This window comes from Amblyomma maculatum, chromosome 3, assembly GCF_055883805.1.
Source record: "Amblyomma maculatum isolate TAMU_Amacu chromosome 3, ASM5588380v1, whole genome shotgun sequence".
Lineage (NCBI taxonomy): Eukaryota > Metazoa > Arthropoda > Arachnida > Ixodida > Ixodidae > Amblyomma > Amblyomma maculatum.
The window spans coordinates 211686304-211710616 of record NC_139346.1 but is presented as its reverse complement, the minus strand read 5'-3'; the positions used below and the strand labels follow the sequence as shown (position 1 = coordinate 211710616).

Here is a 24313-nt window from a genome sequence, read left to right as displayed (position 1 = left end):
TAGAGTTCTACGGTCATCTACAGACAGCGCCCTAATTCGTTCCGTCCGTACTACGTCTGTCTGATGGAATCGGGCGAAAAGGAACTCATCCTAAAAGGGAAAGCAAGATTGAATGACTCCTTTACTAGCACAGTATACAGTATACTTTACTAGCATAGCATACAGTATACGAACAGGAAGTTGTGTCTTCCTGTTCGCGCTGTGTAAATCAACAATGGATGTTTACCAACTCGCCCAACAAAGTATCTTGGGGGTAACAAAGTCCCGCTTTAACCAAGCCGTACGGACGCGCTGGCCTATATGCGTGGTGCTGCCCGAACTTGCAGCTGCTACCAACTAGGCCTCGTGACATGTTTATTTTATTTTATTTGTCTCGTGACGTCTCGTGACGTCACAAAACGAGCCCACCAATCAGTGTTTGGCCATGCCACCTGCCAGCTACCACCTGCCAAATGCATGCTCGTGATTTTCGTGTCATAGATGCCGGGTTTTGAGTTAATGGGGCAAGTGTTAAGGAGACAAAAAACTTGAAATACAGAACTCATGTGCAGAACGGGGTGTAGAAAGGCAATATAGTTTGCTTTGTTAGCACTATACAATCGGCAACAGAAGTTTATGAAATTTGGGCAGAGAAAGAAAAAAACCGTTTCTGGGGACAGATTCGTATCTCGACAGGAAATTGACTGAGAGCGGCAATATGCAAAAATACAAACATTGCGGCTGTCCAGTGACATCGATGTGGCCGGCCTCCTCCCTACTCCACCGACTGATAGCTGGGGAGCGCGGCGGCATTTGTCAGTTCTCGGCGCTTTTAAAACGCCGACGTAGAGCGACACAGAAGCAACAGCGCCTCACGGCGACACAGCATTTTCCCACAGATGTATTTTGTTGCTGTCGCACTCGGAAGCCCTTTCAAACATTTTCCAGCCGATGATCAGTGTCGTCCGCGCAGCCTCATCTGCCGCGCCCCACAGAGCTCGGTCACACACAGTCGCGGTGGCGACTGCTCGGAATGGGAAGACACGCCGGAGGGGACAGTTGACGCACACCGCGGTGTGTGACCTGTCGCGCCGCAAGCGTCCGAGCCCCTCCCCACCAGCCGAGAGCTTTTTTTTGTTTTTGTTATTCGTGCTCCACCGCCTCCAGAGAAGACGCACACAAGCGCGCATCGCCAAAAACGCATGCAACAGAGCACGGCACAGAAGCGCTTCCGGCGGCGGCGGCGGCGCCAGCAGCAAAGACACCCCCGTGACTCCCAGCGGTCATTGTGTCTGCCGCAAGCGCATGTCGGGGTAGTCGGGGTTCGTTTCAGTGCCTGGGAAGGATAGCACACAGCGAGAGGTGCACGGGACACGGAGGGGATAGTGGGGGGGGGGGGGGGGGGGGGGGGGGGTCAGCCGACGACTTCGCCGCAGTCCATCACGGCTCACGCCCCTTTGTAGCTTTGCCGCGCAGCGGGACTTCTCGGCCCCAAAGCGAACCGCCTCCGGAGCCGACCATCAGCTGCTCCAGCGGGGGCGACTAGCGGGACATTTTCCGGGTAAACTGTCTGGCCCTGAAAACCTGGTTTCACTACTAGCACCACCACAATCATCATCGCACCATCATCACCGCCACCTTGCGGGCGCCGCCGTCCGTGTGACAAGTGGACCGTTTCCGGGGAACTGCGCGCACCACCGTGGTGCGCACGCCCGCGGAGGCCGTGGCTGCGCTAGCTGCGCAGGGCGACCCCGCGGACGCGGTGGCGCTTCCGCGAAGACACATCCGCAGCCAATGCAGTGCCATCGGCTGTGCTCTGAGAGTATTCGGCTCAGGGCACCATTCGTCATGCGGTCGCCGCCAAGGCGGCGCGAGCCTTTTCTTTGAAGACAGCGGGGTGTCCGGCCGCCGAACAATGGCCTCGATGCATGTACAGCGCATGGCTGGGCGCGATAACCTTCCCCGCGGCGGCTGCTCGGTTACGCACAAGTGCATGCGGCGCGTTCAACTTGTTGACGGATAGGTAAGCATGCATGCGCCGAGAGATTCGAACGAGGAGCGCGAGATTTTTCCTACTCGAATAGTTTGCCGTCTCCGCGGAGGCGAGCGTACACCCAGAAAGTGGGTTCGTTCTCCGAAAATTTATTTCGCTTCAGTGGTCGAACCGAACACTTCCGTGCTTTCAGTTCCCGGCTGCTCCCCGGTATTCTGAAATACTTTCATCACGCCATTGAGCTTGCACACCGCCCCCAGTTGCTTTATAGCAGTTCCGGTTAGAGAGAAGAAAGGAAGAAAAATGAACAAACGTCGCAACTCCTAAAAGTGAAATCACTTTTGACTCACAGCCTGCTTGATTTAAACTACACTCAAGGTAGACTGCTTACTACCGTATGTGCAACCAGATTATGTTATTGTAATAACAGTAATAAACCAATGTTCCAGTCACAAACCTCCCCATGTCGGTCGCCATCAGCTATATAGTCGTGTTCGTTCTGTGGGATTAAAATCACAAATCTATTAGTTTACCTTAGTACAGAACAGAACAGTTTCTAGTTCCTTTTTTCGCACGCAGGTTTACAAGGCCCGGCCTCTGTTTCTGGCAGGGCACTACCGCAATCATGAATGAAACCCATGGGTTGTCTAACACGTCTACAGAAAAGAGTTCAGGGCGCGCTACGGCTCACTTGTTCACTTTGAGGTGATAATTATAGTGCACGTAATATGTAAAGTCCTTGTAGCACGCAGTGATCACCTCACCGTACTCATATTTATCAGATTACTACGTCGAAAAACCTGATCCTAACAGAAACAAAATCGCAGAGCCCGCAAAACCGCCTATTTTTTTTTCTAATGTTGGTCAGTGACCTTTGAATTTCAGACATGCTCAACTACCGTATAGACATGCATGACCAGATTATATACGCCGTCTAATCGTATACCATCGACTAAGCTAGTGCAATTCCAGCATGACGCAGGATTTCGTTGCTATACTTGACGTTGCGCTTCATGTTTGCCTCAGGGCAGCCCTCAGATGCCCTGACATCTGACGTTATGACGTTAACAATCTATCCCCAGCCTTGGGCTTACTGCTCACTTGAGCCGATGGGCGGCGGCGCTAATCGAGTCTATCCACAAGTCAGCCTTTCGTTGCTGATCAGCAACAGCTATGTAAGCATGCTCCTGAACTAATTTCGCAGGAAAGCTTGAACGAGAGTAAAAACAAGGAGAAGACACCGTATAAGATTAAGTAGCAATCTATTGTGTGTTTTCCTATCTGGAGTTCTTAATGTTTTTTTTTTTGTTTGTTTGTTTGTTTGTTTGTTTGTTTTTATTGATGCTGGCTGAAATATAAACAGGATCAGCAAGCCCGCATACGAAACAACCTGGGGGAGTCGGTACACGGACACCTTGCATTCAGCACGACATACATAAGACGAAAGCGCGTGCCGTGCTCGTGCTTCGTCCTCTTCCCTTGTTTCAGTCGTGTGCCATTCTTCAATACCAGCCGAGTTATCGTCTCTTCACGCCGGCCTCACCTCAAAACAAACTCGAAGCGCGCAAATCAGCAGTTAAGGGACCGACGACTGAGAGCAATGATTTCACAGACGCTAGCTCCGTGAACAGTCGTACTCGCCGACATGCTTGTCACCATCGCTCTCCACCAAAAATAATAATAATAAAGCGATGACGACCGCAGCGTAGCGAGCGCCGAAGTGCTCGGCAAGAACAGCGGTGCGAGAACCGGTCTGAAAAGCGAAGGCCGATCGGCGACCGCTGTCCATAACAGTTCAAGATCACGAGCCCTGAACCAGTGCCAAATGAGCGTGTGGACGCCGCTGCTCTCCTCGACCGAACCGTGCGGACGCACAGTCGCGCGTGCAAGCCTGAAACCGCGTCTACTACACTCCTGTAAATGGTCCTCAAACGGAAACGTGATCTGGAGAGCCGAGACGACATCGTAAGGTAAAACCGAAGACCGAGAATATCACACCCGACACCTGTAACCTTAGCGCAGAGCATCAGCGGGTCTACCTGGCCACGGAGAGACAGATGCCCGCATTGCACCGTTTACCTCCGGACAAGCCTTAAAGTCACTCGGCCACTTTCTAGCTGCTCACCTCAAGTCGACGAGCGCCTTATGCACAATGCAATAGAATTTGTGCTTTAAGCTTGGGCCTCCGCCCACTCGTGCTTGCACACAGAAACGTCTGCCGTTACATCATCAGCACAGCTAGCAATGCATGCAGTGCCGCTGGTGACGCTCTGAAAACGCACTCTATATAACGGTGCGCACATAGCTTCCGCGCGCTTTCAACCCTCAGCTGAGACCTCCCTTTCCTTTTTTTTTTTGTTTTTTCTTTTTTCCCCTATAGGCTCACAGCAGCAATGCCGGAAGAAGAGAGGAGCCATTGTGCCCGCAATCACTCTTCTCGGCTGCTCGATAAGCGTCGTCCTCGCGGACCCCACGCGACTGTTGCGCTCGCCGAGGAGCGCCTATCGGCCGGCGAAAGCCGAGAAGATGGCGGGAGGGCGACTGCAGGGCAGCGGGCAAGCTCCGCGGGTGGGACGCCGCAACCGCTGACGCGACGCGCGATCCATCGGGAATCCTCCGCTTGCGCCCGCGACCATCGTGCTCACGATGCAAGCGCGCGCGGAGTAGTGTGTGCATGTGTGAATGCGTGCTTTTGATTGTACTTTTTATATTCCTCCGCATCGGTGGAACAGCATCGCGCTACAGGCGGTGGCCGAGGGCACTCAGCGAGCAAGAATTCGCCCTGCGCGGCGATGGGGCGGTGGTGCAGCAGCAGCAGCAGCAGCAAGGCGCGCGATCGGCACGTGAATCGGGCGTATGCGCCCGCGTGCTGTGATGAATGAATTTCGGCCCGGGGAGTCGGTCCGGGTGATCTATTACGCATCGCGGGCCACTCAGTCGCGCGCGCGGCCTCCGCGTCCTCCCTCCGGAAGCGGATATCGATTCTGCGGCGCCCTCTGAAGGAATCGGAGGAGGCTGCCCTCCACAAGACTGCGCTTGCCTGCGCGATGTCCTTTGCCATCGACCACAGGCAAGTGTCGACGATCCAGAGCGTAGCAGTCGGAAGGACGCTGCGCGCCAGCATCTGCCACAGCGCACTTCGTTAATCGCTCGTTGCCATAGGAACGCTAATTAATGCTTGGTAAACGCACCTTTAAACTTGTCGACTTGAGCATACCCTTTTTCAAGGGTGCGCTCATTATGCGGCTCAAAGGCAAGCCGCGTGGAATAGTACTATGCCACACGGCTTGCCCTTGAGCCGCATAATAGAACACTTACGGAAACCGCAGGTTAAGAAAGCGGTCAGATCACGGCGAGGGGGATGTGTTCCTCTCCGGTATTTCGCTTCGGCCTCAGCAAAGCATCCGATAACAAAGCTGAAGGGCACAAACTTGTAATGAAATAAAAATGAAACTCGAATCGACTTTTTCGTCAATGAGTATTTCGAACCGATATTTAGATGGGTAGGATGAACACCAACAATCGAAGGAAACTGAGAAATGCAAAGGAACAGTGCAGAATAGAAGCTAAGGCCAAAAGATTATGAACTTACTTTAGCTCCGCTTTCAAGGATATGGCGTGGCAGCATTATTGGCTACCCACTGCGGCTCCTCTCGCATATCCTCGTCAGCGCGCATGCACCTTAACTAACTCCTTAAATGGTGCCTCCATCATCTCGTGTATATACTCATCCAGTACAGTCTCAATTAACTATACCACGTTATGCGAAAGATTACCGCACATAGATATAAAGCACCACGGCGTTTGAAGCGCCCTGATCGCGGGAAGGGGCAGAACAAACGAACGGCTGGAAAGACTGCGACGTGCGTGTTTATGCGTATTCGTTTGCGTATATGTGTGTGTGCGTGCGTGCTAACGGAGCAGCCGCGTGGCTGACGCCTCCCTTTGAACTGTCCGAACGTGGGAGGAGATCTGCGGGCTGGCGCCGCACGGGCGGCCAGCGATGTCGGCGGTAGAAAAGCGTCGCTCACGAGGACACCCGATCCTCCCTCAACCACCCCTAGCCGTGCCAGCGAGTGGTTTTCCAGGAATTCGACGGGAGCTTGCGACTGCTGCTACGGTGACGCCGGAAAACGGCGGAAGAGGAGAACCCGGAGAGGGGGAAGGGCTATTAGTTGCCAGCTCCTCCCAATAATATCATGTGGTCTCATTGCATCAAACAACCCGCTGAAGCGTCAGCGTCCAGCCCTGTAACTTTAAACAGACATTTTATTCAATACTGCGCCAGGTTTCAGCCCGTCGCGTTGTCCCGCGAAAGGGCCACGTTTGACCTTGAGCTCCTGCAAGCCCACATATAAAGCCCCATTTCGTATGTATGTATGTATGTATGTATGTATGTATGTATGTATGTATGTATGTATGTATGTATGTATGTATGTATGTATGTATGTATGTATGTATGTATGTGCGTGCGTGCGTGCGTGCGTGCGTGCGTGCTTGTGTGTGTGTGTGTGTGTGTGTGTGTGTGTGTGTGTGTGTGTGTGTGTGTGTGTGTGTGTGTGTGTGCGTGCGTGCGTGCGTGCGTGCGTGCGTGCGTGCGTGCGTGCGTGCGTGCGTGCGTGTGTGTGTGTGTGTGTGTGTGTGTGTGTGTGTGTGTGTGTGTGTGTGTGTGTGTGTGTGTGTGTGTGTGTGTGTGTGTGTGTGTGTGTGTGTGTGTGTGTGTGTGTGTGTGTGTGTGTGTGTGTGTGTGTGTGTGTGTGTGTGTGTGTGTGTGTGTGTGTGTGTGTGTGTGTGTGTGTGTGTGTGTGTGTGTGTGTGTGTGTGTGTGTGTGTGTGTGTGTGTGTGTGTGTGTGTAACTTTATTGAGATGCTGGCAAACGACGGTTTAATAAGTCGTGACGCTGGCCAAGCGTCAACCCGGGGTTATGCCCTACTTTTGGCCCGTTTGCAGTTGGCCGTGAGGCTTGAGCTCGAAAAGCCCCGCTTTAACCAAGCCGTATGAACTTGCCTTAGTGGCCTATAGGGGTAACGTGATTGCCAGAGTCCTGGCAGGTTGATTCTGACATAACCGTCCCATGCATGTGAAGCGAGAGACCCAAGTTGGCAGCTCCTGCCAGGGGAACGTGCCGAAGAAACTGAAGAAGAACGAGCTGCACGCTTGCAGAAAAGAAGACGACGGTCTTTAGTTGCTGCTGGTTTAATCGTCCAGGCCGGAGATGTAGAGGGGCAAAGACGTTCTGACTATTCTCGAAGAGTTGGTGAATGTGAATCGGCTACACGAGCTGAAGCCATAAAACGACAACGTGCACAAGATCGAGACTGCTGAGCAACGTGAAGAGCGGCTTGCAAAGCATCGAGCTCAAGATGCGGCTGTACCTCTCAAAGTGACTCTGTGTCCACTACTAATGATGAGTCTGCAGCTGCAGCTTCTCTCCTCACAGAGTGACTCCATTTCGACTGGTGGGAGTCTCAGAACAGCCGAGAACGCAGGAATGAAGCCAGGCGAAAACGGCGTACCGATGACTGCTGAAGAGCGTGCAAAAGTGCACGCTATTTATAAGTGTTTAAGCTAAGGCGACGGTGAACTTTCTGGTGTAAATGCTTACATAGCATGTGCTACGACCGGTAAAGCTGCAGTAGCTCTCAATGGGACAACTGTGCATTCAGCAATCAAGACCACCATGACTTCCTCTCGTGATGAAAGGGGTCTTTCTGCTACTGATTTCAACGCGTTTCGCGTTCTCTTCAGAGGAGTTCGATGTGTGACATCGATGAAGTTAACATGCTCTCATCGGATCTTCTTAGACAAGTGGATAGGCGTCTGAGAGAAATACGACCAGACCGGATGCGCGAACCATTTGGAGGTTTTGATGTGATCATGTGTGGTGACATGCGGCACTTATCACCAGTAAGGGTATATAAGAGACCCAAATCAGCCGCAGCTGCATATAACACCGACGCACACATGGCATCACTTGCAATACTTCCCTTTGACTGAGGTTGTCCGCTAGAGCGGCAGTGTGTTCTCGACGCTGCTAAGTTGCTAACCAAGATTAGTGACGGTCGAGAATTGAATGACATGGAAATGCAATTTATACAGTCTCGGTTCGTCACGCAGGAAGAAGCAAGCGCAAAATGCAGTGACACAGTCAGGCTGTATTACAATAATAAGGACGTTGATCGCTACAACAAACAAGCGGCAGAACGAAGCCGAAACAAAGTGATACACGAAGCCATTGACGTTGTCTTCGGCCATAGATCACAGGAAGAGATGAGACTTGCAATCAAGTGTGTTTCAGACTATGCAGCCAAGTTGAAAGCAGCAACCTTCCCAGTTCGGTTGCTCTTTGTCTTGATAAGCCGTATATGCAATCTTAACGTCACTGATGGCCTGGTTAATGGCATGATTGGGACCTTGCAGGAGATTGAGTATAACGTTCAAAGTGTGGCGTGTAGGGTATGGCCTAGTTCGCCTATAGCGTAGCCCCTCTCGCAAAGCTTGCCCAACGGGAATGTAAACGGCGACATGCCACTTGGATATCCATAGATCACGTCTCCATGCAATTTCAACTGAGAGAGAAAACTGTCAAGCACATGTTCGTTAAGCGTTCTCAGTTTCCATTGGTACCAGCCAGTGCTATGACAATCCATAAGTCACAGGGAGGAACCTTTGATGCAGTCGTGTATGACTATGCCGGCACGCATCCACAAAACCTGGTATACGTTGCTTTGAGCAGGGTAACAAGTTTGGATGGCCTCTATCTCACCAACAAAGAAGGTCGTCGTTAATTTCTGAATTACATATCAAACCCAGACAAAGGGCTTCGAGCTGAGTTTGAGCGTCTCGAGCGACATATGCTATGACACTGCATATGACCGATGCAAACAAGTTTTGAACAACCAGGTGCTGGACAGAGGTCCAACGTCATCGTGCTCGAAACCCCGGTGTCCCTGCACACAAAGCATGCTCTTTGGTTTCCTCTTGCGGGGAATACTCAGAAGACTCTCCCGGCATTGTCCTCTCCACTTACGCACTACAGGGTGGCGACGCCCCTGCTGGCCCCGGGGCACTCCGCGTTCAGACACACAGACACGCACGCACCACCCGAGTGCACGCAGCGGGGTCGCGAGCAGCGGCGGCTCCTCGTGACGCTCTTCTGGGCGACTGACGCGCCGGTCACGACGCGGCCCGATCGGTCGCAGCTCGGGCTGTAATTAATCGTGTCCGCGCGCACGACCCCGCGAGAGCAGGATGCGCGCGCCTAGCGTCGCCGCCACAGTTCCCTCCTGCACCACCTGTGCCAGCTGGGGAAGCATGCTGGGAAAGTGCCGTAGCCCTCGAAAGGACGCGACGCCGCGTAAACGTCTCACCGTTGCTATAGCGAATGTGCACCGTCGAATCGACCAGCATCAGTTTTGGTCACCTAGTCTTGAGCCAGCGTGCGTACATGTGAGAGTACAACACTGTGCGCGCCCCTTATTTTCGACGCGCGGCTGCGCGCCTATACGTCTATGGAAGCGCATACAAGCTCTGGGTCACGAACGAGTTCAAGGGGCTGCCGTCGACGTTTGTGAGATACATGGGAAGGTGGGCACGAGGAAAAGCCCGTTAAACTGTCGTTCTCATGGTGGGCAAGTGAGCCGGCTCGCCAGGGAAGGGAACGACATGAGTGAACGGTGATAGAGAGACACTCTAACGGAGAGCTATAGATTAATTTTAACTAAATGCTCTGACACTGCATGGCTGATAGGTCTTTTGGCACATACCGCCTTCATCCAAATGTGCATGGCAGCCTGAAGTCTATTCCGAGCAGCTGTCGAGCGCTGGAACTACTGAATCCGCGCGGCGGATCTTCCTCGCACATCGTGCCTCAAGCGTTAGGCATGTATTCTACAAATGTGACATGTATTCTACAATAAAATGATCTAGCGCAGAGACGAGAAGTGCTTTGACTGGAACATATAATAGTGCAAATATAGGAGAAGAAATGCACAAAAGACACACTGATGCGCTTATGGGGGCTATTCTGAGAGGGCAGAGGTATTCTCTGTGTCCTCAGAGTTGCACGGGCATGAAGACGACGCTGGTTTGGCGATCACCATCGTCAAAGACTAAGCCGAAGGAACATCGCAGAATCTCATCCCGTGGTTCTTTTAATTCTACCACAAATTATCACTAGCTACCGTGTCCAGAGTCAACGGCCTCTTCACACAGTATACTACGGCGCACAACCCTCGTGAGTCCCTGCAGCCATCTTCTGTGTATTGTATCCTGTGCTATGCTCTCCTGTGTATTTTATCACAATGTGCAGCCGGCATTTCTTTCACATCTCCTTTTTGTTTTTGTTTTCCTTGTGATAATGGACATTATGGAGCCATATTCCTCCGCACATTGTTTTAGCACCGAAGAAAGCGGGAGCTACGTCGTCCCCGGCTCTCGCGATGCCGCGGCATTTATACTATGCTGCCATGCTGCGCGTATTAACACCATGTTTGCGGAGCGTCAGGAATGTCGCGTCCCTGCGGAGGAAGAGCGCGTTCCCGCCCCGGTTGTATACGGTCGCCGGGGGCCGCGTCATCGGCGCCGACGACGACGAGACAGAGCGAGCGCGCGCCTTGCGTGGATCGCGCCAGAGGAGCGCCGAGCTTTTGATGGTCTCGTAAAACGCGTGCCGCCGGCGCTCGCGGCGCGCCGATAATTGCCGCCGGGGCCCGGGCGGCCGTAGCGCGCGTCCCCGCCTTCGGGAGATGGCCGCCCGTCTTTGTCGCACCTGCCGCGCGGCGCTAGAGGCTCGTAAAGCAACCCCCCCTCCCTCTCCCCTACTTCAGGCAGCGGCGCTCGGCGATTCTTTTATGACGTCTTCATTGTTCTGCGCTCGATCGAGGCATTTCGCGAGACAAAAAGCGCCCTTCGGTTTTCGGGGATAGCGGCGGCCTCTGGGAAACACCGACGGCCGTGGTAGTCATGTGCACGCAGCCCTGCAGTTGCCAGAGAAGACGCCCAAGAATTCCACGTCACCGACTGCCTAACCAGTGAAGCCCGAGTGTATGTGGACGCGGTGACCTCAAACGATGCATGTGCAGGTTCACAGCCCGCTGCTCACTGGCACGAGTAATACGAACCCTCAGTGCACACGATTCAAATTAGCGAATCTTCCCCTAAGTTGGAAACTCGTGTACGTGGAATTAGAACCATGGGAGGTCCAGCACGCCTCCTGGGGGCTGCATTCTCATGGGGCCTCCAGTGCACCGCACAGGGTCGCAAGCTCGCAGCCATGCTTATATAGAGGCCCAGTGCTTATCATGTATTAGATTCCTATCGGGCGCCCAGTGTGCCTCCTGGGAATGGCAGTACTACGTTACGTCCACAGCGTCTAATAGCAATTGCAATCATATAGGTATCCAGTGCTCCCTATTGGAGTTAGTTGTATCTGAAGGGACGCCCAGTGTGCCCCGTGGAAATCAGATCTTATATGCGGAGTCCAGTGCACATTATAGATAGTAATTGCATTTCTACGGAGCGTACAAAGCGTTTTCATATAAATTACGTTCTCGGAGAGATTACACCTTCTAGGAATTGCAGTCTCACGGATCTCCCTTCGCGCCTGATAGGACATGCAAACGTGTGAGGGTTCAATACGTACGTCTCATTTGAATGTCAGTCTTATGGATTCGTAGTAGTTGTAATCTCAACGATCGACCGATGCATATCATGCGGTTGTAACCTTGCGGGGCGTCGATGTTCCACGTGAGAATTATACTCTTGGATAAGCGCCGAGTTCGGAAGAATAAGTGTGGTTGCCCCCAATTAAACTCATTTATGAAAATTTTCGGAGCCAAACGCTGTGCGGCCGAATGGACCTGCAGCGAGATCAATCAGATAGCGAACTGCCGTTAACCTAACCCCCCCCCCCCTCCCCTGTTCTCACGGAAACTGTTCGAAAATGACGAGACTTCTTTTTTTTTTCCCTTTGACGAAGGGGGGGGGGGGGGGGACGTTGTCCGTCGTCAGCTACAGGCTTTATCTCTCGCATTTGATGGAGCGGGCGCATTTATCGCACATAGTAATTGGGGTAGCTTCAAATCATAGGTGTTGAGAAAGGCACCGTAAGCCACAATCCAAAACACAGGAGCATCTGTCGTGACGCTGGGGCTACGTCGACCCGGCCTTCACTTGGTAGCGTGCAGAGACTCGGGGTTGAAGTAGGATTGAATCTTCGAAGTTGGTGAAATATGTACAAGCAGGTTTAATGGCACTTTGAGAAACTTATTTACAAGATTATTTACACGAAAAAGAAGGGTACATCAGCAAAATGGCAAGCGTTAAGAGTTCATAGCGAGAAGCGACTGGATGAGCCGTTTACCCAGGGCCCAGAGCGACATTTCGTGCTCTGCAGCGTCCTTAAAACCCCCTATGTCCAGCCCCTCTCTGAAGATGCTGACCAACCAAATCCAGGGCACGCCCCTCAGGTATCGGCATCCAATCGAACACATCACTGCACTGATGGTCTGAAGCACTGACTGGTCCGGCATTCATTCGTTGGGCGTGATCACTTGTTGGCGGGAAAAGCTTGGGAACGGCGAGGAGAGGAGGTACATTTCTATTCTTCAGCAAAGAAACCACAGGCTGGTTCTGACAAGTGGTTTTACTTCTCAGAAACCCGAGTGCACGTGGCGCCGCATCCGCTCCCAGCATTGTCCGTTTTCGACAATTGCAAATCTTTCCTGCATTCCTGGGAAATCACTTAATGGCTGTATGCGTCATGCTCCTTTCTTGTCCTGCACGTCAGCGGACATGTCACTCTGTCGTCTTCTTTGGAAAGTAGACATTCCTCACTGGACGATAGGGCTTCTCGACTGGAAGGGTGAACAAAAGAAAGAAAGCACTTCCTGCATTTCCCGCAGGGGGACGTTTCTTTGTGTTTTTCCAGACGTTCTCTTGACAGGGTCAATTTGGCATTTGCAGGTTGTCCACAAAGCAAAACAGGCTTACAAAACAGGATTCCTGGAAACAGGCTCACTTAGAGCCATTGGACCATCACCACATATTCACAATACTTTTCCATGCCCACAGGCGAACAATAGAGCGCGCAAATGCGGATGCACGGTCGTAACAGCCTCCTCCCCCGCCAGAAGAGTCACGGAGGGCAGCAGTCGCAGCTGCTGCATGAAGAGACGACTTAATGGCCTGCACGTGAACGCTTGAAGCTCGCTGTTGCTTGTCGCGTTGTCTTGATTGTTGTAGGCCAAATTGCTCGAGCTGTCTGAAACTCAACCACATGTCTAAACAAGCACTCGGCTCCCGTCTGAAGAGACCAGGTTAAAAGAAAACTGCCATTGTTGTTCGAGAAAAGCCCACTCTCAAGACGTTCAGGACCCACGTATGCCTCGAAAACCAAACGTGCTGCTTTACATAGTCACACATATACAAGCGCACGAGAAAAAAAAAAATAAAAACCTGATTATCAATTTGGATACATGGTGAGGAACATCTCGGACCGCTTAGAAAGAGTGGCTAAGCGCGTCCGCATTCCCATTTAACTTCCCCTTTTTGTATCTTATTTCAAAATTGTACTGCTGTAAAATCAAGCTCCACCTAAGAAGGCGACTGTTCTTCGATGTCGCAGTTTGCAGCCAAGCCAGGGGACAATGGTCCGTCTCTACGGTGAATTTGGCCCCTCCAAGATAGCACTGCAATTTTTGAATGGCCCATACAATGCAAGCGCATTCTTTCTCTGACGCGCAATAAGCCCTCTCTCTAGAACTCAGTTTTCTGCTCAAGTAGAGCACGGGGTGCTCATTACCGTCGTCATCTCTCTGGCAGAGAACAGCACCTAACCCTCGATCACTGGCATCACACTGGACCGTGAATTCTCGGCCATAGTCTGGAGCTCGCAATACCGGACGGCTAATCAGCACAGCCTTCAGGTTTACGAAGGAGGCTTCCTTTTGTTCGTCCCAGACTACATTTGTCGGTTCTGTCTTGCGGAGAGCGTCGGTCAGAGGGCTAGCCAAAGCTGAATAGTTAGGGATGTAGTGATTGTAGTACCCAGTCAGACCCAGGAATGCTCGAATTTCCGTCTTCGTGCTCGGCCGCGGGTAGTCTGCTACCGCAGAAATCTTAATCTCGCTGGGTTTCCTGAAACCTTGACCTACATTGTGACCCAAGTAGTCCACGGTCGCCCTTGCCAGGCAACATTTCTCGGCCTTTACGGTTAGTCCAGCTTGACGCAAAAGGCTCAGTACAGCTCTTAGATGTACCATATGGTCCGCCCATGAGTCGGAAAAAACCGCAATGTCATCTAAATAAGGCACCGCGAATGTTTCACACCCATTTAAAACCCTATCCATGAGTCGGGAAAAACAAAATGGAGCATTTTTGAGCCCGAAACTCATCATTGTTGGCTGGTAGCTGCCCGTCGGAGTGACGAAAGCCGCGTATCTGCTGGCGCGTTCAGTGAGCGGTACTTGCCAGTATCCTCGAGTAAGGTCCAGCGTAGTCACATATGCCGCTCTACTGACCTGTTCTACTCTCTCCTCAATATTCGGAATAGGATACACTTGATCCCTGGTGAGAGAATTTAGCTTTCGGTAGTCTACCACAGGCCTAGGGTCTTTACCTGGAGCTTCTACTAAGATCATAGGCGAAGCATAATCGCTTTCCGAGGGTTTTATTACTCCCAATTCCAGCATGCGAGTTACTTCCCTATCCAGAATTTCTCTTTGCCTTGGAGAAAATCGGTAGCACCTTGATCGCACTGGCACGTCTGAAGTCAGCTCAATATCGTGCTCAGTCAAATCAGTTCTGCCTGGCCTGTCCACGAAGCAGGCCTCAAACTCTGTTATTATCTCGCCCAGATCGGACAGCTGGGATTTCTTTAGTTCTCCTCTCTGCTCCGTCTTTTTGAGAAGCTCCTGAGCGTTGCTTCCCTTTCCGCTGAGGCAAATCAAGTTGTCCCCCATCTCCTCGGGAAGGTTTAACGTTAGATTTACCACGGCTTCCCTCTGCACATAAGGCTTCATAAGATTGCAATGATAAATGCGCACTTCTTTACGCCTACCGGGAATTTTCACTGCGTAGTTAGTGTTAGAAAGCTTTGCAACGACTTCAGCCGGTCCTTCCCACTGTACTTCGAGCTTATTCTGCCTTGAACTTCTCAGCAACATCACCTGGTTCCCGATACAAAACGTCCTTTGACGGGCTGTCTTATCATAGTACACCTTGGAACGAGCCTGGGCTGACTTCATGCTGGCCTCAACGAGTTCCTTAGTGTTATGTAAGCGATTCAAGAGGTTCAGAATGAATTCTACTACTGTTGGGTCTTCTCCGCGCCCCTCCCAGGCTTCGCGCACCATTCGCAAAGGTGAGCGCAGTGACCTTCCGTACACCAACTCGGCTGGGCTAAATCCAGTGGATTCGTGCGGCACTGACCGCAAAGCGAAAAGCGCTGCAGGCAGGCAGGTATCCCATTCGCGCTTGTTTTCATAGCACAGTCCCCTCAGGACTCGTTTGAGAACAGAGTGCCATCTTTCTACGCTGTTGCTCTGCGGATGATGGATCGAGCTATGCACTACCTTAATGCCGCATCGCTCGAGAAATGAGGTGGTGAGGACACTCGTGAAAACGCTACCCTGATCACTTTGGACTCTGGAAGGGAATCCAACTCGTGCAAACACTGACAGCAGCGAATCCACTACACTCTCGGACGTCACCTCGCGCAGCGGAACAGCCTCTGGAAACTTTGTGGCTGGGCATAACATAGTGAGGATATAACGGTACCCTGACTCTGTCACAGGAAGTGGCCCAACTACATCTATTACTAACCGGTGAAACGGCTCGGTAATGATTGGTACTAACACCATCGGAGCTTTCCACTTATCTTGCGCCTTTCCAACCCGCTGGCACGTGTCGCATGATCGTACAAAATTTTCCGTGTCCTTAAAACATCCAGGCCAATAGTATTCTTGCAACAGCCTCTGCTTTGTTTTCCTTATTCCAAGGTGACATGACCACGAGCTGCCATGGGAAAGTCGCAGTAAGTCTCCGCGGTACTTTTGGGGAACGACTAATTGGTCCCGCTCTACTCCGCGCTTATCCTTGAATAAGCGATACAGCACTCCCTTTCTCATCTCAAAAGAAATGTTCTTTGCTGTCTTAGTGGCGCGGTGGCGCTCTCTTATCTCCTGTATCTTGGGATCATTGGCTTGCTCCATAGCTAAGTCCTCTCGAGTTCCACTTAAAAGTCTCGTGAGATTACTAGACACTGGCGGCAAGAGGTTACTCTCAAGAACGTCCTCATTCCGCGTCTCATCAAGCTCACTTTCAAGTTGACATATCTGAGATGCCTCGCTCTCAAAGTTTTCTGACCTGCTATCTTCCGCATTTACCACTGTTTTAACTGCCGTTTCCTCCGCTGTGGATTTTTCTGGAATGAGCAGTGTAGCTAGTTCTCGCGCCTTTGAACGTGTTAAGGCTTGCACAACTCTGTCTCCGAAAAGGATGCCCCTCTTTCGCAGCAGCATGTCCGATTTGTTGGAAAACAAATACGGATAGCACTTAGGAAGCTTTCCTGAAACGGCAGCCTCGGTTGTTAACTCGCCGAAAGGGCCCTCGATGACCACGTTCGCGATTGGCAAGCACACACTCTGTTCCTCCACTACCTGGCGGATCCACGCACACTGTCCCGTATAGTCGGAAGGCGACACATACGCCGGATGGACAACATCCATCGTTGCGGCCGAATCGCGCAGTACCTTGCAAGGCTTCCCGTTGACTACTAGGTCATGCATGTAAGGTTTCAAAAGCTGCATATTTTCATCGCAGTCACTGACGTACGAGAAAGCAATCTTTTCTTTCCGGCAGTTGACGGCAATGTGACCCTGCTCATTACACCTAAAGCATGTGAACGGCTTCCTAGCCTCAAGCTTATTCTTTGTGTTCTGCGCGTTGGTCACTTCCCCACCTTTCTCACTGCCGTCCTTTCTAGGGCATTTGCCTGAAGAAACCTTCATTTCTTCGTTTCCAACTCTAGCAAAGTGCCTTTCCTGACGGTTTTTCACACTGAACTTGGGATTGCGGAGCCTATCCACTGCTGGGTTGCTGAATTGTCGGCGCGAAGCATACTCCTCAATAAGTTCGGCAGCTTCAGTTGCCGACTTAACTTCGCCTCGGTCCTGTAACCAATTTCTTTCTTTTTCTGGGAGGCAGCTATAAAACTGCTCCAAAAGAATTCGCTCGACTACAGCGTCCCTATCACTGTAGGAATCCGTGCTCTTTAGCCACTCGCCCAAATTAACTCTTAAATTGTACAGGAATTCAGGGTAACTCTCGTCCCTGGACTTAGTACACTCTAAAAAAAAAGAGTGTAAAAGGAGGGTAACTTCGGGATTTATGCTATCTGAAACCGCATGGCTTAAATATACCCTGCGCAATCACCCGCACGGAAGACGTTAGTCTCTCTCGCATGACTTTACACCATTTCGTCCCTGCAGCTCAAGCAAAAAAAAGTTTGCCGCTTGTTTCTTTTTTTTTTTTATGATGGTAACCGGTTTCAAGCTGGGTGCGGCTGTGTTCCTACTTCCCGTCCGATGTCCTTTCAAGAGCTACCACAAAAGGACCCCTCGTTTTTCCCCGGAGGAGGTGGGGAATCGTCGAAAGTTGGGAGCATCTTATCTTCTTACAAAAAGCGGTGCCTCCCCCCTTCACCCCCCCCCCCCCCGACACCCGTCCCGTCTTTTGACTCCTACGCGAGCTTGACCGTGGAGAGAGCAAGGCCGAATTCAGAACAAGGGCGGACAGACAAGTGTGTACACTGCAAAACAGGGAGAAAGGGGAGGTGAGGGGGGAGTGGTGGTGAGACGAGAAGCGAAGCAGTTGCTTTTTAGTTTTGTTGCTTTTATTCTCAACGCAGCGTCACGTGTTCGTAGTTGCTTGAGCCTGCCTGCGTTCCCTGCGACTCTGCTAGTCCGAGAAGACGACGACGGCGATTGCCGCACGAGTCAGCGTTCGTGCTCTTTGTCGTTGGTACTCATCTGTGTTTTTAGAAAAGTTCGGTTGCTCTCAGCGATTATTTCATCGAGTGCGCTCATCGATGCCTCACTATGAAACGACTTCGTGAAAGTGTGAACTTCGGAATGAAACGGCGGATGGCTGGTCGTCGCGGTGGTGGCGTTCCAACGGATCCTTGGCGCCAAATTTCAGCCGCGCATGTAAGTGACGTTTTACATTTCGTTTTACGTGTTTTTCTCTGCTATTTAACTTGGCCTGAACATGTTTTGTTATTGCTTACGTCCGCGACGCTGCTTGTTTGTCTGTGAAACGGCCTCTGAGCACGACGTCTTGGATCCCAACCTGAGCATACCACTCCCTCAGTTCAGACTGGAGGAGTGGCGCATCCCAAAATTTTTAGATGGTCACGACCTTTTTGCGGGATGTTAATGGTGCATTTTTAGTCGTCTACGACGCTCACAAGCATATCCCGCGGTCGAAAGTATGCGTCGACGAGCGCTAATGCAGTCCCGGTGATACGCATTGACGTGTTTGCATGCCGCATTATTTTTGCTCGCTGCCTACAATCGATTTTGATCGTCTGTTGTTGCTGCTTTACGGGAACGTTGCCATAAATGCGGGAGAGCATGCAGGGTGATGGGTAAAGTTTACGGTTCTTTTGCCAGCAACTTGTACGTTCGAAGGCAGCGCGCTTGATATCCTAAAGTCACGCTTTCAGAACGCCGATTTAACCCCGCAGTTTTGAGCTGATGGCGTCGAGACCAGAGGTGGGACCGAGCCGATTCGTGTACATGTATACTGTCGCAGTGACGCAATGTGCAGAAAAGACATTTCTCACGCTTTTTTTTTTTTTCGCTGCAGGCTCAAGTCCTTCGTCTCGTCTGCGCAAGAACGTAGACTGTCGTTTCTTCAAAGAATTTGAAACTGGTCTCTGCTATCCGTGCTGGTAAGTCCAAAGCATTGTTTCCGTCCAGAAAGGGGCGTTTAAATTGACACGCTTTTTTGTGGCACATATTGCTGATCACTGACATCTGCCTCAATGTATACTGCTTGGGATTCTCGTCGGAGAATATTTATGTCGCGTGCCATGTGTGTGTCTCCTTGCGTGTTGCCATTTTCGCTCATGCCGTGCAATATGGTGCACGCCCAGACAGTGACTTATCAATTGAGTTTCATTGTGTTTGAGGGCGTGTGCGAGTAAATGGTGTTATTTAACTTGCTGATCACTTATGTTAAAAACTGATAATAAATATTGGACTCGATAAAATCACTTAACAAGTGAAAAATCTGGGTTAGCTGGTGATCAGATGTCTTCAGCATTGAAGCAAACCATGTGTCACCCCTTCTCTGCTTTAAGACTGACTTTCTTTTTGTAATCGGTACATAAAAAGACCAGCGCAAAAAAAAAATAATAATTACGGGGACAAAGGAACAAAAAATGACAGGACGGGCACTGAAATACGTTTTGTGTTCCTTTGTACCTGTTTTCTTTTTTTTCGCTGGTCTTTTAGGGTGTAAGTATGAACCAACTGGCCCAAACAGCTATTTTGATTAAATGTGCTAATTTTCGTTAGCGAGCTAAGGAAAATTTCACTAATATTTTTCATTTGGGGATTTGCTATAGTTTCTACTCAGCTATTTCCATTCTGAACTTTTCAGCCTCCTGACCCATAGAAAGGAGGCTATGCCTGACCAATAACAACACATTCTTTTCCTTCTGTAGTTTCTGTTGTCAGACATTGTGTTATACTCATTACTACAATTCACTGGTACTGAGACATTCCCTCATTGAAGTTAATGTGTATTGTCATTGTGCTAGCAGTTTGTCATAAATCTGCTATTCTAGTTTATTTAAGCAGTTATTTCGACTGTAAAGAGGTGGCAGATATTGTTACAGATATATCTAGGAACAGGAGTTGTAGCTTTTAAGCTCATTGTCAAAATATTTGAGTCATTGTTGTGGCATGTGTGGTGCCATTATTTTTTGTACTATAGTTATGTATGTACTAGTTACAAGTATCATGCTAATGTTATGAATGATACCTTTGCTGCAGCGTACCTGCCAGTAGGAGGAATACGGTGTAGAAGTGCTGTTACTCCTGCTTCTAAAGATCAACCTGCTTTCTTCAGTGCTGGACGACTACTTACGGCAAGATTTGTGTGGTATGTATTTTTCGACATAGCTGTGGCATTGTGGTCTGTTCATTGTTGCTTTATGTCTATCAAAGAGCATATTTTTCGATGCTGAGGAGCAATAGCCCTGGCATTACATTGATTTTGGAACCATTCAGTGCTATTGAGCAAGTTAGCAAGGGAGGAATTTTTTCAGTATGTAATCGATCTGAACATGTTGACTTCTTTTTATTGAGTGAGCTGTTAATGTATACCTCTTTTCTTTTTTTCTTCAAAACCTAATATTTAAATTGTTTGCACTTGGTTCTCAGCAGTAAGGTTATGTTCTCTGATGGGTGTAATTTTCAACAACTCACATGCTCTTATGTTGCTAGGTATGTCCACAATAGAATGAAACTAAAAATGAAGTACTGCAGGTGATATGTAATGGACGGTATTTTAGCACTTTCAGCTTTATTGTTTCTTTTGTGTTCTTTATATTGTTTTGTGCCATTTGTACTCAGCGTATTTTCCTTGTGTTCCACCACTACCATTTAACAAATATATATATATATATGCCCCCACCCCTTATGTCATGTCTATGGGCCTATAAAGGGAGAATGAATGAAATGAAATTTGCAGTACAATTAGAACTGGATTGTGCAGCACAGTGGACATGTCTGTGGTAGAGGATAATGGTTGAATGGCTAATCAACCAAAATTGACTTAACTTTTGCATTTTAATTTTAGGGGACAGTATTATATACCAGAAATGAGGGTCCCCAATATTATAGGTGAGCCCAGTTCTTAAATTTTCTGAAAGAGCAATGTAGTTCAAAATACTGAACAAGGAAAGGCGTATTTGAAAACTATTGTCTTGCTTTCCCACATTGCATGTAAAAAATGTTGCTGCACTTGGTATTGTTGCCAGAATCATGTTAGCTTCTTCTGCATCATCAAAAACACAAAATATGTCTATATTATCTGAATAAGAAATGTCAGCAACACCCTTTTTTAGTTATGTAATGTGTAAAAACCAACTTACAAAGCTTTTAAAGGAATATTTTTGATGCTCATTATGTTAGACCACATAGATGGTTAGGAGGGTTTTAGGCCTAGGCTCACTCATTAATAGCCTTCAATTTTGCAGTTTTCATATTGCCTCTTATAAACAAAAAGAATATATAATTAAGTCTAATCCTGAAGCTGTACCAGATACCCAAAGTCCACATTGCTGCACAACCCACCGGCAGAGACTGCACGGGTGTCTCTTCATAGTTTATGATTTGCAATCTGTAAAGGTAAAGAACATAATCTTCGAGAAATTTGTAAACACTTTTTAATAATCATTCTTGTATAATATTGGTCAGCATTTACAATTTCATTAGTTAGGCATCTAAAGAGATAAGCAGTTGACAGTTCTGGCAAATTGCAGTTTATGAGAAGTTTTATTCCTGCTGCATGTGCTGCGAGCATTACATGAAACAGCAATACATAGAATCTCAAGCTTTGTGGTTTGTTCAAGGAATTATAGGGGTATTGAAGTGTATTGTTTTTTGCCTCCTGAGCAAGATAATGTAGCTTTGAAGTGAAACGGCAGTCTCGAGAAGTTTTTGGCATCGGCATAAGCTGATGTGTGGTGTGAAACTAGCAATGAACTTATGTAAAAGTTGCATTTTATTGTCATGCTTTACATAATTCTGCATCTGTGACATCACTGCAGTAATGCACATGTGCAGAAGGTGCTTTGGATGTGCCTTGCTATCATTGCTCTTTTAGCATGAAATGTTCCATCTTTCAGAAGTGGTATCCCGCATTTTATAAGGCATAGCCTCTGTGGTATATTCATGCCTTTTTCCAGGAATGTAAACTGCACTAAAGGCAGAAACAATAGAATGGCCTTAGACATACCCCTGCAGGAGCAAGCTCTGCAGGAACAAGCTTCATTCGTTATATTCATAAGAAATGACAACGAATGCAAGAACAAAAGAACCTCCCCCCATCCCTCCTTCCCCCCCCAAAAAAAAAAGAAAAAAAGAAGAAGAAGAGATTTGCAGTTGTCACTTGTGATGGATGATCAGATGACTAAAGACAGTGTAGTCTCAGGAAAACATTAACACTATAGGCAACATAAGATAATGTCATGAAGGACCAGAGACAGTGTTTTCTAGGAGGGTGAGACCATGGTGACTAGAAACAAGACCACTGGTATGGTCAGGTGTGAAAGCAAACTATAATGTTTGGGTGTTGGAGTGGAAACCAGCAAACAACAAAGGTGAAAGTGAAGGTGATAAAACAAAGTTTAACATAAAAAGCTAATGATAAAAAAAAGGAGAACTGCACATATGAACGAGTAGAGGGAGGGGTTTTTTAAATCACATCTTTTGCCTTTATTAGGCTAGCTTCTATTTTATCAATATGTTTTCATTCATATTTCTTTAAATAACCCTCTGGGTAGTCCAACATCAGTGATGCCTATGGCTTGACCCTGCTCCTAACAAGAATATGTCTCATTGTATATTGTGTCTTATTGAGCATATTGTCAATTTTTTCTGAGATTGCAATGTGCTAGTTGTCTATGTGTGTGTTAGTGGCACAGGTAAAGCTCAGATTTGGAGAATTTTCATTGATCTATATATTGTGTGATTTCACAATTCTCATTATATAAGCACTTGGAAGCCTGTACTGGTGCACTATTTCCATCTGTCTTCCTTTTTACTTGCCCTTTGTGCAGTGTTATTTTTATATGTGAATTAATTACTCCATAAGCATGTTTTGTGAGACTTTCTTCGTGAGTAACTGATTACAAGTTCTCTTTTCTATGCAGGTCAAATACGTGGTACATCCCTGCCCTGACTGTGCGGAGAAGATTATCCAGTCCCTTGCTGCAACTTCGGTGTATAATGAGGTAAAATAAACACCATGGTATGTTATCTTAACCGATTGTTCTGTAAATTCTTTTTGTTCACTCTGCAACATAACTTATGGCTTGAATACAACATGACACAGCCTACCTCACCTGAAACATTGCTCACTGTCACACTCCAGACGACACAAAGATATTGCAATGTTTCAACATAATCTTTCCTTCCAGAAAATCTTGAAATGTATTGGTTAGCTTTATTCCTGCTTCCAGTGACCAAGTTTACGATGCAGATTGGTAATAGTACTCTTGTGTGGATAGCATATATATACCACAAGATGATGCTTAGATACCCTATGTAATATGGCATTACTTTAAACTGCTTGGAGGGCAACGTTATCCTTCTCCTGGTGGTATAAGCTTGCACCATAAAGGTGCAAAACTTTGCGCTCTTTGTCGTAATATAAATTTATACTCTAAAATGGTAACTTTGCACCTGTACATACAGGATAAGCTTACGTTGTCAAGGTGCAAACTTGCACCTTTGATGCAAGGGTATGCTTATGCCATCGACAGACTAAAACATAGGCCTTTATGAAAGGTGCAACGTTATGCCTAGGTAGAATACAGTTACACTGCTTGTGAAGGTGCAAGTTTATGCTACCAGAAGCGTAATGTTACACTACATGCAATGGTATAAATACTTAGTCTTCCAAGACACAGCGTAACCTTACCCCAAAAAGGTGTTAGCTCAGCGACAAGCAGTTTACCCCCCAAAAAGACTAAGATCACACCTTTTTTTTTTAGAGTGTAGCGTTCCGAAAACGTTGTCTGAACGCCTCGGCGCTAAGCCTATACTTTCTCAGAAGGCAAGCTTTGACCTTCTCGTAGTCGTCCGCGTCCTCCTTGCTTAGCCGCGCGACAACCTCCGCTGCCTCGCAGGGCAGAACCGTCAATAATCTCTGAGACCAAGTGTCTCGCTGGAAGGACAGTTTTTCGCAGGTTCGCTCAAAGTTAGCCAGATACAGACCGATATCCCCTGATATCACATATGGCTGCATGTACTTTGACATCTTGAAATCTGCCTCCTTGTTGAGACGAGGTACCGCTAGCTGGGGACAATCGCCCGACCTCTTGCTCAACTCTAGTTCTAATTTCCGGAGCTCAATTTCTAGCTTCTTTTCCTCTCTTTCCCGCTCTTTCTGCTGTCTGAGCTGTTCCTTTTTTTGCCCGATGAGGTTCCATGCTTCACTGAGCTCCTCATCATCGGTTCCCAGATCAGTGATTGCCTTTATAATCAAAGGTTTTCGTGCCAAACCACTTGTATCAATTCCCAATTCCTCACACAATAGCAACA

General features: G+C 48.7%; 1 protein-coding gene and 1 long non-coding RNA gene across 3 annotated transcripts in view; one reads left to right on the top strand and one right to left on the bottom strand.

Annotated features, from left to right (window-relative positions):
* Positions 1 to 24313, bottom strand: part of LOC146197629 (zinc finger protein basonuclin-2-like) — a 425472-nt gene that overhangs the window by 62660 nt on the left and 338499 nt on the right. The window lies entirely within an intron of this gene.
* On the top strand, positions 17808 to 23031 carry LOC146197632 (uncharacterized). Its single transcript, XR_014706208.1, has 4 exons — positions 17808 to 18181; positions 18843 to 18927; positions 20036 to 20144; positions 22921 to 23031. It is a non-coding gene; the product is annotated as an uncharacterized LOC146197632 (long non-coding RNA).